The sequence below is a fragment of the Camelus dromedarius genome, chromosome X, assembly GCF_036321535.1.
Source record: "Camelus dromedarius isolate mCamDro1 chromosome X, mCamDro1.pat, whole genome shotgun sequence".
NCBI classification, from domain to species: Eukaryota; Metazoa; Chordata; class Mammalia; order Artiodactyla; family Camelidae; genus Camelus; species Camelus dromedarius.
The window spans coordinates 84,930,377-84,943,653 of NC_087472.1; the positions used below are offsets into that span (position 1 = coordinate 84,930,377).

Here is a 13,277-nt window from a genome sequence, read left to right on the forward strand (position 1 = left end):
TTTTGCTGTTTTGAGGAGGAACGACCCAAGAAATATTACCAGCACAAGAGTGGGACAGAAAGAGGACAGTATGAATTTTGCTTGAGTTGTTTTTTATAATGCTATGAAATAGAAAGCTTGAGATTACTCTTAATAACATGCCCGTGAATAAATGGGTCAGGGAGGAGTACCCTGAATCAGTCCTGTCACTAATAAGAGAGGAGGATGTCGCCAGCCTCTGAAACACACCCCCATGGGTAACAGATCTATTAGGTAGATACTGTCCCTCTCCCTGCCAGCAGAACACGATTAATATCATGGAGAAAGCTCAGCAGCGGCTGGGGAGTGCACATTTTATAAAAAAGCCTAAGTGGCTAAAACCTGAAATGTATGTATTTAATTTTCTCCAGAAATGGTTTGCAATCATCTTCCCTCATCCCTGCATTTTTCAGGATGGAGAAGGCCTTTGTGTTTGTCGTACACTTCAATTTCTGGGAGTGACTGATAGCATTGCAACTTGGATGATTCAGATTTTTATTCTCTTTAATGTATTATTTTAATAAGTAAATTTAAAGCAGACTATTTCCCCAGCCTAATTGCTTTCATGGTATTCCACTGAGTCCTTATAGTTTATATAATGAGACTGACTCTGTTGGAAGGGTGACCTGCTTTGCCAGAGGGAATAGAAATCACTGTTGGGTCTAAACTTGTTCCTGGTGCATCTTCCCAGATGCATCAGCACAATCTGATTTGCTTGATCAAGGATATAGCAAGAATGAGACCACTGAATGAGACCTCTTTGAAATTCTGTTCGTGGTTCCTCTAAGGCAGGAATGCAAACTCAGCATCCAGCAAACGGGTCATAACCTTTTGTAGGTCACAGACCTTTTGAGTATCTGATTGATTCAGGCCCTCTAAGATGAGATTAGCCATGCAAGAGATTTATTGAAAGACTTATGAAGAAAAATGAGGGGGAGGGTGGAACTGGGGAGGTTAGGAGAGCCCTCAGAGTTAGCAGGATGGCTGCTCTGACCTCCTGTAGAGGAGAGAAGGAAGGAAGGGAAGTTAGGTGGAAGCATCTTAGACTTCGGTGAAGTTTTAAGAGTTCAGTCAGGCTCTCAAGGAGTCCTCAAGCCAAAGTTGCCTGTTGGAAGAATCTCACATCTCCCAGGAACACACCTGCCTTAGTTTCCCTGTCAGATTCGCTCACTGGCTGAGACCCACTGAGGCTATTGTTCAGTTACACTCCTGAAAGTCAGGGACATTTTCATGACCACCAGTCTATTCCTTGCACTGCACAGACCTACTTCACACAAATTTAGGGAACAGATCCTCTGTGGTTCCCATGGACCTCTCCTCCTGAGGGTAAACCTTGGAAAAGGGGGGTTAGTGGGACAAATCACAACCCCTGTTGCTGCAGTTGGGTCTTGGAGTTGCAATTAGTGCTCATCTTCTCTCCTATTCATTCTAAATTTCTCTCACCCTCAGCTGTTACCTCTGTAGGTCTTTCTGGCTTTACCTCATGGCGTAACCAAAACCTTCATTTCTGAAAGGTCTGAGCCCTTGGGAATCATACCCTTCTGAGTTGCTGCGCATGCCCATGCACAGTCATAACTGGGTAAGAGACTATGAAGAGGTGCCCAAGTTTATCACCTACATAATACACACCTTCCTCCATGCTGCCATTATGTAAAAGCAGCCCCACTACCTCCTGACGATTGGCATCAATTGTCGGCATCTCGTCACAATTGGCTCCTCTTCTTACCTGCTGGTCCCTGGGCACAAGGACTCCAAAGTATATGGTGGTAGCCATACCTTGTAGTTCAATGGGACCCTTTCCTGCATCCTCTGGGAAGAATCCGCCCTCTTTGAGGACCATGACCACCAACCCTGTCATGCCCAGAGCTGATGGGATTGGAAGCACAGAAGCTTCCAATGGTACGTGGAGCCACTTATATTTCTACCCCTTGGTCTCTGGATTCATGTATTAAGGACACAGTACCAGATAGAGGTCTCTGATTTAATATATACACCGTGTCCTGAGGGGCACCCCTTTCTTTTAGAGTATTGCCTCCAAACTATCACTTCAGTTACTTCTTTCAAAAGCCATTCCAGTGCTCTTTGAGGCTGACTGCCTCTGAATAGTGTGGTACATGATATAACCAGTGGATCCCACGGTCATATGCTCACTTCCACCCATCCTTTGGTGTAAAAATGGGTCCCATCTGACCAGATGCCATGTTGCATGGAATTCCAGGCTGGTAGATCAGGCCTTCCATAATCCCCTGGATAGTGGTACTTTCTGAGGCTCTATAGGCAGGAAAGGTAAACCAAAGTCTAGAATAGGTATCTATACTTGCGAGGACAAACTGCTGATGCTTCTTGGATGGAAGGGACTCACTGCTGTTGACTTGACACCAAGTGACCAAGAGATAGTGCCAGGTCTGGAAGCTCAGAATGGGTCTCTGTTGCCAACAGATTGGACATTTGGAGACACCAGTAAGCTAGATCAGCTTTGGTAAGTGAGAATCCATGTTATTGTGGTCATGTCAGCAACCACGGCCTCTCTACAAATATGCCCATCGTGCCAATTCTGTGGCTGATGGCAAAGGCTAGCTGATGTCAACTGGCTGAGTCATTTTGTCTACTTGGTTGTTAGGTGCCTCTTCTGTGGTGAATGATTTCTGGTGGACATTTACGTGTGATACAAAGATCTTCACATTTTGTACCCACACCCATATTTCCATCCGCATGCCTCTACCCCAGAGCTCCTTGTATCTGATCTTTTAGTCTTCCCTTCCAGGCCACTGGCCACTGTACATGAATCTAAATATTCTTACCTCAGACCACTGTTCCTTCCACGTGAAGTTGATGACCAGACATACTTCAGCTCCACCCACTGGGAAGATTAGCCCTCCCATTATCATTTAGGACCACCCCTGAATGTGGTGTAATGCAGCCATCATCTATTTTCAGCTTTCACTCACACACTGAGTGAGAGCTTTATTCCCCTCCTTCAGCTATTTGTATGAGAATCCTCCCCCATGTGTCTATAGGTTTAAGCTTTGGTGGGGCACTGGCACAACTCTTATGGGTGACATGGAGATCTGGGCTACCTGCTCATGCAGTTAACTTGTGTCCTCTGGTCTTGCTTGAGCCCCATCCTGGATGTAACATTTCCATGTTATTATAGACTGACGCTAGTCCTGTCTTACTCTATGACTGGACAGTTCAGAAAGAACCCAGCTCATAATGTGTAGCTTCAGCTGCACAGTGGTATCCGTGGTCAGATGTTTTGTCTCTTCCAGAGCCTACTAACATATCAGGACCTATTCCTCAAAAGACATAGTATTTTCTGCTGTGAGTGGCATGCCCTTGCTCCAGACTCCCAGGGTCTACATTGTTTTTCTCCCACTGGAGCTTGCCATAAGTTCCACACTGTATCATTCTCCACCACTGACACTTGTAACACCATAAAGTCTGCTGGATTGTACAGACCATGTGACAGTGTTTCTTGTACCATAACTTAGACCCACTGCAGAATCTTTTCCTGCTCTGGACACTACTTAAAGCTGAAAGTCTTGAGGGGAGGGTATAGCTCAGTGGTAGAGTGCGTGCCTAGCATGCACGAGGTCCTGGGTTCAATCCCCAGTACCTCCAATAAATAAATAAATAAGCAAACCTAATTACCCACCTCCAAAAAAAAAAAAAGCTGGAAGTCTTTATGCCAGAGTAATATTCCTAGGAGTAGAATGTCCTGCCTCCAGGACCCAAAGAGGCCTACCAGATGTTGTGCTTCCTTCTCTGTGACAGAGAATGTAAGATTCAGCATTGTTTTTTACTCTGAAGGGGGTATTCCAGCATGCCCCTGACCCCTGGACTTCTCCACTGGGATCACCACTGGAAATCTTTAACAAGTAAGTTACTACTTTGTGCCAGAGACTATCTGTGTCTCACCTACCAATCAGGACAGTGTCATCTTCACCTGCAGGGAAGTGAATGGCCAAATTCCAACGCCACATCTTACTGCCTATATTCTCAAACCACTCCTGGTACCACTTGTGTAGTCTAGGACCTATAAGAAGTAGATGCCCCAACAGAACTAGCCATTCAAGAGATTTATTAGAGAAAGTGCCTATGACAGAAAAATGGGGAGGATACCCGGGGAGGCTGGGAGGAAGGGAGGTAGGAAGTTTGGATGGAAGCATCTTAGACTGCAACACAGTTCTGAAGGAGTTCTGCAAGGCTGTCAGGGAGTCCTCAAGCCAGCGATGCTATCAGAGAAGTCCTGCATCATTGGCCTAAAGCAGGCTGTGGGAAACGTGGCCTTGGCATCAACACAATGATACATTTCAGAGTGCAGCAGCTGGTGCCATCAGTCACTTATGGTCCTTGCAGTAGGAGATCTGAGAGTTCTATTTTGGCTGCCACAAAACCTTTATTTCCCATCACAGAAACATACTAATATGCACATGTAAAAATGTGTGCAATTTCATGGGGTTCGTGGACCGTCTCAAGTCCGTTCTTTGGATTCCATGGGTGGTTAAGAACACCTGTTTTCAGAATTAATTGCTGATGTCATTTAACAAGAAGACTGGTATGAGATTTTATCTGAAAGATAAACAAAATATCTTCAAAGGACACATAAATTCCTTAAGGATGTATTATAGCCTCTTCATTAAAAAGGGCTGCTATATCCTCTTAATATCGTGTACAGTACTATATACATTGTAAGTAATCTGAATATTTTAAGTAATCTGAATATTTTGGATGGGTGTCCAATATGGATCCCAGCCAAAATAGTCCCATTTTGAGGAGAGTTTTAACAGTAAGATTGGGAAGCAACAAAGACTTTTCTATCTTGAAACCCTCTCTTGTTTCATAGTTTGGCAGAGCAGAAATTTGGTGAATCCACTAATTTCAGAAAGTTTGCACCTTTGTTCTAACAAAGAAGCTGCCCACTTTCTTTAATCAAATAAAATGTTTTCAATATGTCATTCCTCGTTGGTAAGCAGTACAGTTGAAGCATTGCAGTGGAATACATTTCCAAATCCAAAGGATGATTTTAGGCAACTCATTTGATTCCTGTGCATTGGATTCCCCTAACTTTTTTAATGTTTAAAAATATAAATACTTTTTAAAAATTTATAATTTTAATTGAGATGAAATTTACTTAGTTCAAAGTGCACAATTTTGAGAAGAGCTCAATAAATTTTTACATACACTTATGTAACCACCAATCATGTCAATATATAGAACATTTCCAGGGCTTCCCAATCAGTACCCATCCACATGAAAGTAGCCACTATTCTGATTTCTATAACCATGGATTAATTTTGCCTGTCCTTAAGTTTCATGAGCTCCCTTGTGTCTGGTTTCTTCCACTCTACATTATGCCTGAGATTCATCCATATTTTTGTGGGTGACTGTACTTATTTTCACTGTTGTATAGTATTCCACTGCATGGTTATCTTATCATTTACTGGCCCATTCTACTGTTGATGGGCGTTAGAGTTGTTTCCAATTTGGGGCTATTTTGAAGAAAGCTGCTATAGATTCTTGAAGATGTCTTCTGATGGGCATAAGCACTCATTTATCTTGAGTGCATATGCAGAAGTGAAATCGCTGGGTCATGTGAAATTTGTATATTCAGCTTTGCTAGATATTGCCAAATAGTTCTGTGATGTGGTTGTACTACCAGCTTTCATTCCCATCAGCAAAGTGTCAGAGTTTCAGTTCTTCCCTATCCTATCCTGGCCTCACAGACAGTAGGTGTTGTAATTCCTTTAAATTTTAGTCATTCTAGTGGGGAGTCTCCACTTTTAAATAAGACTCACTTAGCCATTATCAGTCAGAAAAAAGGCATGTCAGTGTTCTCAGAACCTCCTAGAGAGTTTGGGATGGTTTTACCCTACTCGATACACAAGGTTTTGATGTGGATTTTTTTTTTTCACTGATAATTTATTACAGCATTCTTTGTTCTTTGGAAGCAGACCTATAGAAATCACAAAAGAAAGAGTTTTGTCACTACAAAGGCCCTTAGAAAAGCCACTGGAAATTCAACTTACTGCCTGGAAAAAGTTTTCATGCCGTAACATAGGAGACATGTTATGAACTGAGTTGTCTCTCCCTGAAATTCATATATTGAAGCCCTAATGCCTAATATTTGGACATAAGGCCTTTGGGAGATTAGGTTTATATGAGTCATGAGAGTGGGGCCCTCTAGAAATTGAAGGCCTAGTCATGGCCCAAATTGAAATGGTACAAGGAGGGAAATGGCCACTTCAGGGACCAGAGAAGTGGTTAGCTCCAGAGGAAGGAATGGATCATGCCTTTTATTACTGACATCCATTCTTACTTAAATATGTATAACTTCTTCTCAATGGCATTTAAAGAATTAATAATTTAATTATCAAAGAACTTGGACTTTGTTAGGTCAGAGAAACAGAGATGTTTACATCGATAAGGTTCTGCTGTTATTGAGCTTTTACTGATGAAAGAGGAAGGAAAAGGAAGCGATTAATAATTATGATTAAGTAGTTTCCCTACTTTATTCTACTCTTAGATCCATGAGCAGGAAATATGTCTGTTTGATCTATTAATCTGTAAATCAAGATCTGAAGACAAGAGATATATCCATCATCTCCTTTCATCATTTGCTGTAACTATTTTCACCCTATAAAACTGCCTTGATTTGTCTATGGGGCTTTATTTCCAAATTATTTTAATTCAAAATAATTAAAAGTGAACAAACATTTATTAATTGCTTTCCTTGTGCTATGTAAAGGCTAGGGGTCCTTGCATCTGTTATCATATTTATGCATCACACCAAGTATCTTGCTTAAGTTCTTCTCATCCCTTTGAAGCTAAGAGATTATATGTTATTAACACTGCTTTAAAGATAGAGCTATTAAGCCAAAGAGGTGAAATGATCTGCTTTTGTATGTTTCATGATAATTTCAAGTTCAAAGTGTTTATTCTCTTTCTTTGACTTTTAGATTCAGTTGCCAAGTCCTGTCAGTTATCTCTTAGGTCAAGTCTTCTATTTCCACAACTGCTACTCTTGTTCAGGGAACAAAATAGACGCCAGACTGGTTTCCCAAATAAATCTCCACAGTATCACCATATCAATCTTGATGAAACACTGCTTTCATTATGTCCCTCTCTCATGCCAAACTATTCAATGGCTCCCCAAAGCCTGCAGGAAAAATTCCAAACTAAGTAACTTTTTGATGAAGGCACACTTCAGTTTTACACCAACATACTTTCCCAAATACTTTGACACACAAATCCTCCATTTTGAACAATATAGACTACTTACTGACCATCAAATAAGAATTTCCATCTCACACATTTGCTCACAGATGTGCCAACCTGAATGCCCTTCTCCTTTTTATCTGTCTAACCAAATGTTGCCAGACCTGCGATGATGGAGTCACGTCCATCCACTGACCTGAAGGGTTCCCTTCTCAGGTATTTTCTCCCTTCTCTGAACTCTTGTGGCATTTCACAGTTGTATTAAGCAGGCGGCAAATTATTTACAGAGTAACAACAGAATGAAAGGTGGCATGGCCGATTTGGAAATAAATTATATACTCCTTGAACTGAAAGAACTCGAAATGTGAGATAACATAAATGGAAATTTTAATTAGGAAATTAGAGATATGGTAGTAACATTTTTGAACATGTACTATGTAGCAGGCCATGCACCCTTTTCCCTGGACTTGCACACTTATTTCTATAGGTAGGCTCTACTATTATCCTCTGTTTCCAGGTGAGGAATCTGAGGCTTAGATATGTTATAGGACTTGGCCAAGATCATCCAACTAATAAGAGAAGAGGGGATGTTTGAATAGTCCATATTCTTATCACTGAGGCTATAGTGCACTTAAGATGTGATCTCAAGTTACAGTTGCTTCAGGGGGAAGACAGAGAGATTGAGGTGATGTAAGACTGAAAGATTAATAGGAAGGTGAATATAGAGAAGCAGAGGAGGGCAAGAATTAACAAAGGAGAAATTAAAAGATGGACTGAAGCATGGGCCAATAAAATGGAGCTTGGGATTCTGGAGCTAGTTCTGTCCACATTTGTCTTCCAGGGTCCTCCTTTTATAAACAGATTGTAGCTTTGTAGATCCTTAAATGGTTCAAATTCAGTCAGACATTTGGCCCTCAGTTTTAAAGCTGTGGAAATGCCATTTGATTGGTTTGTCAACAGTTGAGTAGACTTTGAAGACTAACTCATACCAACCAAATATCTATGATGGTTAAACCAGATAACAGTGTGTTTGTGTACAATGACACTATTTTACAATACACTCAACTCATGGCTGTCTTCTCAGAACACTCCTAATGGATACATCCTATCAATGGCTTCCCACTGCACTTGGAATAAAAGGCAAAATTTTTGCCTTTGCCTCAGAGGCCTACATAAGCTAACCTCTGTTGAACTTTCCAGACTTGTCTTGTTCTCCTCTCTCCCTTGCTCACTAAACTCTAGCTATATTCACCTTCCTCCAGGTCCTTGAAGAAATCAAATCCTTTTTTACCCCAGGACACAGTTGTGCACTCTTCCCTCTAGCTGGAATATTCTTCTCTATTCTTCACTTAATTATATGGGGATCAGAAATTAAATACCTTAATTTCTTTTACTGACCTTACTTAAAGAAATGTAATTTTTACAATTATATTTAATGAGAAGTCTTTAGGGGAGCTAATCTTATTAGCATAAGTATTTTGAGAATTAATTCAAATTGTCCTGATGGTTGTACAACTCTCAGGAAGATAACGAAGAGAACTTGGAGGACATTTAAATTCTAGTGACCACATAAAAAGGCACTGTTGGAAAAGTAGCCAGTAAGAACATAAGTTTTTAAAGATAAAGATATGTGCTCTGTCTCTTGTTAATGTGGTAAGGTCTTCAGAGAGATGTTCTATGATAAGATTTGTAAATACAAAATATCTAGTGTAACCACTTCTGCTCATAAAACATGTTTGTTATAGGAACTTGTAGTTATTGACTTAAGTGGTAAAATATTTTTATAGTAGTAAATGGAATGGGCTCACTTAAGCCATAAATGAAATCATCAGCCCTACAGCTCAACCTGTAGCTATAGAAGAAGTGGCATCACCTTAGACAAATCTGATCCAAATCTGATGAAAAGCCTGGGTCTCCCAATTGTTCTCATCAGTCAAGATTCAGTTTGAAGGTCGCCTTCTCTGAGAGGCTTTCTCTGGGCGCTGTATTTAAAGCAGTACTACTCACATTTTGGAAAATCACTTGGTAAAACTACGGAGGCCCAGGCCCTCCATACATCAAGAAACTAGGGCCTCTGTATTCTTTATTAGGCCTCCAGGTGACTCTGACACTTACCTTAGTTTGAGAACTACTGATCCAAATGTGTACTCTTCCTTTTGTCCCTTTATTCTCTACTCGAGCATCTACTTTGTTTCCCTCATAGCTCCTATCTATTTGCCACATGGAAGTAGATATCACAATATCTATTTCCATGTGACTGTCTCCCCTACTAAACTATAACCACTGTGAGGGCAAAGATCATGTCTTTCTTGTCAGTTACTATATCCCCAGCATATAACACAGCACCTGGCGTGAAGCTGGGGCTCAAAACAATAGATGGCTTGGTATGCATAGGATGAATGAAATGGATTTTGGTTCATAGTGCCACCCAAGACTTGCTTTATAGAGGTGATTCATAAACTTATTTTCCATCAGAATCTTTTGGGGGAATGTTACTAAATATTACAGATAAAATCAGAGTAGAGTCAGCTGTTCTGATTTAATCAGGAATGAGTGTTCCCCAGTTCTTCCCACTTGGCTTCCCTTGGATCCCTGAAGGCATTGCTTGCTTCACAGTGGGTGGTCCCTGGACCAGCAGCATCAACAGATGGTACAAAAGGAATGGTGGGTAAGACTGCTGACACCTTAGCACGAATCAAGTCAGTAGAACCGAAAGTCATTTTTTTCTTTACTACCACATCCAGGCAGTTTTTTTTTTTTGACCAGATTTACTTATTAACATCTTTGATGAAGCAATAAAAATTATTAACATTAAATTTTAACCCTTGAGTACATGTCTCTTTAATATTCAGTGTGATTACATGAGAAGTAAGCATTAAGCCTTTCTGTTGCTTAACAAAATATGATTGTGTTGAAGAAAAGTCACACATGCTATTCTTTGAGCTGTGTTTTGAACTAGCTCCTTTTTGCATAGTACACAAGTTTTAATTTAAAAAAAAGTAACAAACTATGGTCATTTGGACTTGGGTATTTGGCAGACATCTTGAAAGGTGACAAGGCGAACCTGTCACTTCAAGCAAAGTAACTGGCAGTATTTGTTGCCAAAGATTAAATTTGAGCTTTCAAGAGAAAATTAGAATTGTGTGAGATTTTTATCTTCTTTGCAATATTTAAAGATTCTTCTAATGAGACTGCTGGTTGTCTTAGCCCATTTGGGCTGTTGTAAACAAAACACCATAGACTGGGTGGCTTATAAACAGCAGACATTTACTTCTCACAGTTCTGGAGGTTGAGAAGTCCAAGATCAGGGTGCCAGGATGGTTGCTCTGGTGAGGATTCTATTCCTTGTCCACAGTCAGCACCTTCTAGCTGTGTCCTCACTTGGTAGGAGGGGCTAGGGAACTCTGTGTGGTCCCTTTTTTAAGGCACAATGCCATTCATGAGGGCTCTACCATCATGACTTCAGAATTCCCAAAGTCCCCACATCCTGATACCATAATCTTTGGGGGCTAGAATTTTAACATATGAATTTTGAGGGTATACAAACATTCAGACCATAGCAGTGGTGATGTTAACAAAGGGAGTTTTTTGATTTTACATAATGTAATGTGCCATCATTTGGAAGATCTGCATAATTTGGAGATCTAATATTTTCCAAATGATTAATGTGGAACCGCTCATGGGTAAAAAAATGTATCAAAGTGAAGTTTCATGTAACAGTGTAGAAAGGCTCATTGATGTGGTTTCGGATTCCACATTGTGACTAATCTTTAAGGAGCTGTCACTTGCAGAGTTTCAGTGTAACATCCAAGAAATATTCATGATTATTTGAAAAGGCTACTTTTCTTAACTACTTATCTCTGAGAGGCTGAATAGTCTTCCTATACTTCAAACCCCCATAGTACCACAGGTGGAAAGCAGAAACAGATATGAGAATCCAGCCGTCTTCTATTAAGGCAGGCATCAAAGACATGTGCAAAAATACAAATCAATATCATAAACTCTATTCATTAACTTTGTTTTGGAAAAATAGTTATTTTCTTAAAAATATAATAGGTTTACTATTGTTAAGTTTGAAGTAATCAATATAAATCTTTCCAAAATTTCTCAGTTTTAGTTTCTGATGTGCTATATATACCAATAGATATAGCCCACATAAACAAATTTCTTTGAGATCTTTATAATTTATGAGAGTGTAAAGAGGTCCTGAAAACAAAATGTTCAAGAACTTCTGCCTTAAGAACAGTTTGAAAATTTCTTCCTTTGAGCAGTTCTAGCCTCAAACAAAGATGGATAAACCCTGATGAATTCTTCCTAATCCCTTTCCCCTTTTATCAGCTAGACCCCCAATCCAACAATTGCCACTTGCCTCTGATTTATTTCACATAAATGTACATTCCCATCATGCTCTCCTAAGCAAAAGAGTTTAGTCACTTTGATTAGGTTTTGGGCTTGGTTGGCGTCTGTGATTTGGTTTGGCAAAGAGCCAGGTCACTCACCCAGGTAACATGTATTCACAAGCCAGCTTCTAGAGAACAAGAGCTCAACTGAAGCATCAGCTGCTGGGTTCTGCCAACTTTAGAAGACAAGCTCATGCTTTGCACTTTTTGAACACCAACTATTCTACTCAATATGTTTCTGATGGTTGTATATAATTTTGTTATAAAGGGCCAAAGAAAAACTGTAAAGTATTAGAAACAATCGGTCCAATAAAAGGGGGTTAATATATATTTAGCACTTGCTTTAAGCCAAATACTCTTATATAAGTTACTCCATTTAATCCTTCCGGCAACACTATGAGATGGGCATTATTATTCTCATTTTACAGATAAGGAGAGCAGGATTAGATAGCCGTTACATTGCAGAGATGGGATTAAACCCAGGCCTCAAGGGCTCCAAAGACAGATTAAGAATCAGAGGATCTGAGTTGTATCAGATGTCTTATGGTGGTGCTTTATGGATATGGGGATAAAGGCACTTCAAATGAGTCTTTAGAATTACCTCATACCAATGATTCTCAAAGTGTGGTCCCTGGGCCAGCAGCATCGACATTCCTGGGAACTTGTTAAAATGCAGATTCTCAGGCGCCAATCCAGACTTGATGAATAAGTAGCTTTGGGGGAAGTCAGGAAGCCAATGCAAAGGACAGAGCATCTAAACAACTGCCACAGAGGCCAACCTAAACCCGTGTTAAAATATCACAGAAATGAATCTGAAATACGGCGTCAGTTAACTCAGATCTACTCTTCTCTGGGGAAAGCAAATTGGTCTCCCATTTCATGCAGCTAATAAATTCCTTGTTATGAATTTGAACATGTGACAGGAAAATAATATTTGTGATTTATAGTGTTCTGCTGCCTTCTAAGAAAGACTGATCCTGGTAACCAGAAAAGCTTTTGCTTGTTAAGCACGAGCTCTTCACCATTTGTCTAACGGTATCTTATCTTCTACACCTCCCTTGATGCCTGAAGGATCACCAGTATAGTACAGATCTCTGAAAAACCGTATTCATGGATCATCTTCAATCAGATTCCCTAGAAACAGAGATGGGGATTCCTGTGCAAATGATTTATTGAGGAAGCACTCTTGGGAGAAGAGAAGCAATGGAAGTAGGTCAAGCATCTGGGGAAGCTAACCAAGGACATGGTCTCAGATACTAGCTTCAGTCTGATCCCATGGGGAGCTCGGAAGCATGGATTTCACCACAGGGTTGGTCCTACCTGGAGGGAAGAGAGGCAAGTTTTTATACACCTCTGTATCAGTTACTCATTGACTGAGGACTGCCAGTAGTGGGATGGGGGTGAGAGGCCAACCTCCTGGGCTAAGTGGTTTCTGATGGCTGAGGGTAGCACTGCAGAAAAAGAGACAGCTGTGAGCCATTCGTAGCCAACTCTGACAGCAGCTGGGGGATGGCTGAGCCCAGGTAATAGGCATCTGGATGGGGCACCAACAGCATCTACTGCATGAATGCTTTTTGGATCTCTGTTCATATCCCTGAATATCCGTATCCATCTCTGTAGAGGTGTGAACTCTCCTCTCTG

The 13,277-nt window shown here is 40.6% G+C and overlaps 1 long non-coding RNA gene and 1 other non-coding gene across 3 annotated transcripts in view; both read left to right on the plus strand.

Annotated features, from left to right (window-relative positions):
• LOC135320279 (uncharacterized) overlaps nt 1-13,277 on the plus strand; it is a 150,725-nt gene that overhangs the window by 86,984 nt on the left and 50,464 nt on the right. The gene's annotated exons all lie outside the window — the stretch shown is intronic.
• TRNAA-AGC (transfer RNA alanine (anticodon AGC)) lies at nt 3,567-3,639 on the plus strand. The gene has a single exon. It is a non-coding gene; the product is annotated as a tRNA-Ala (tRNA).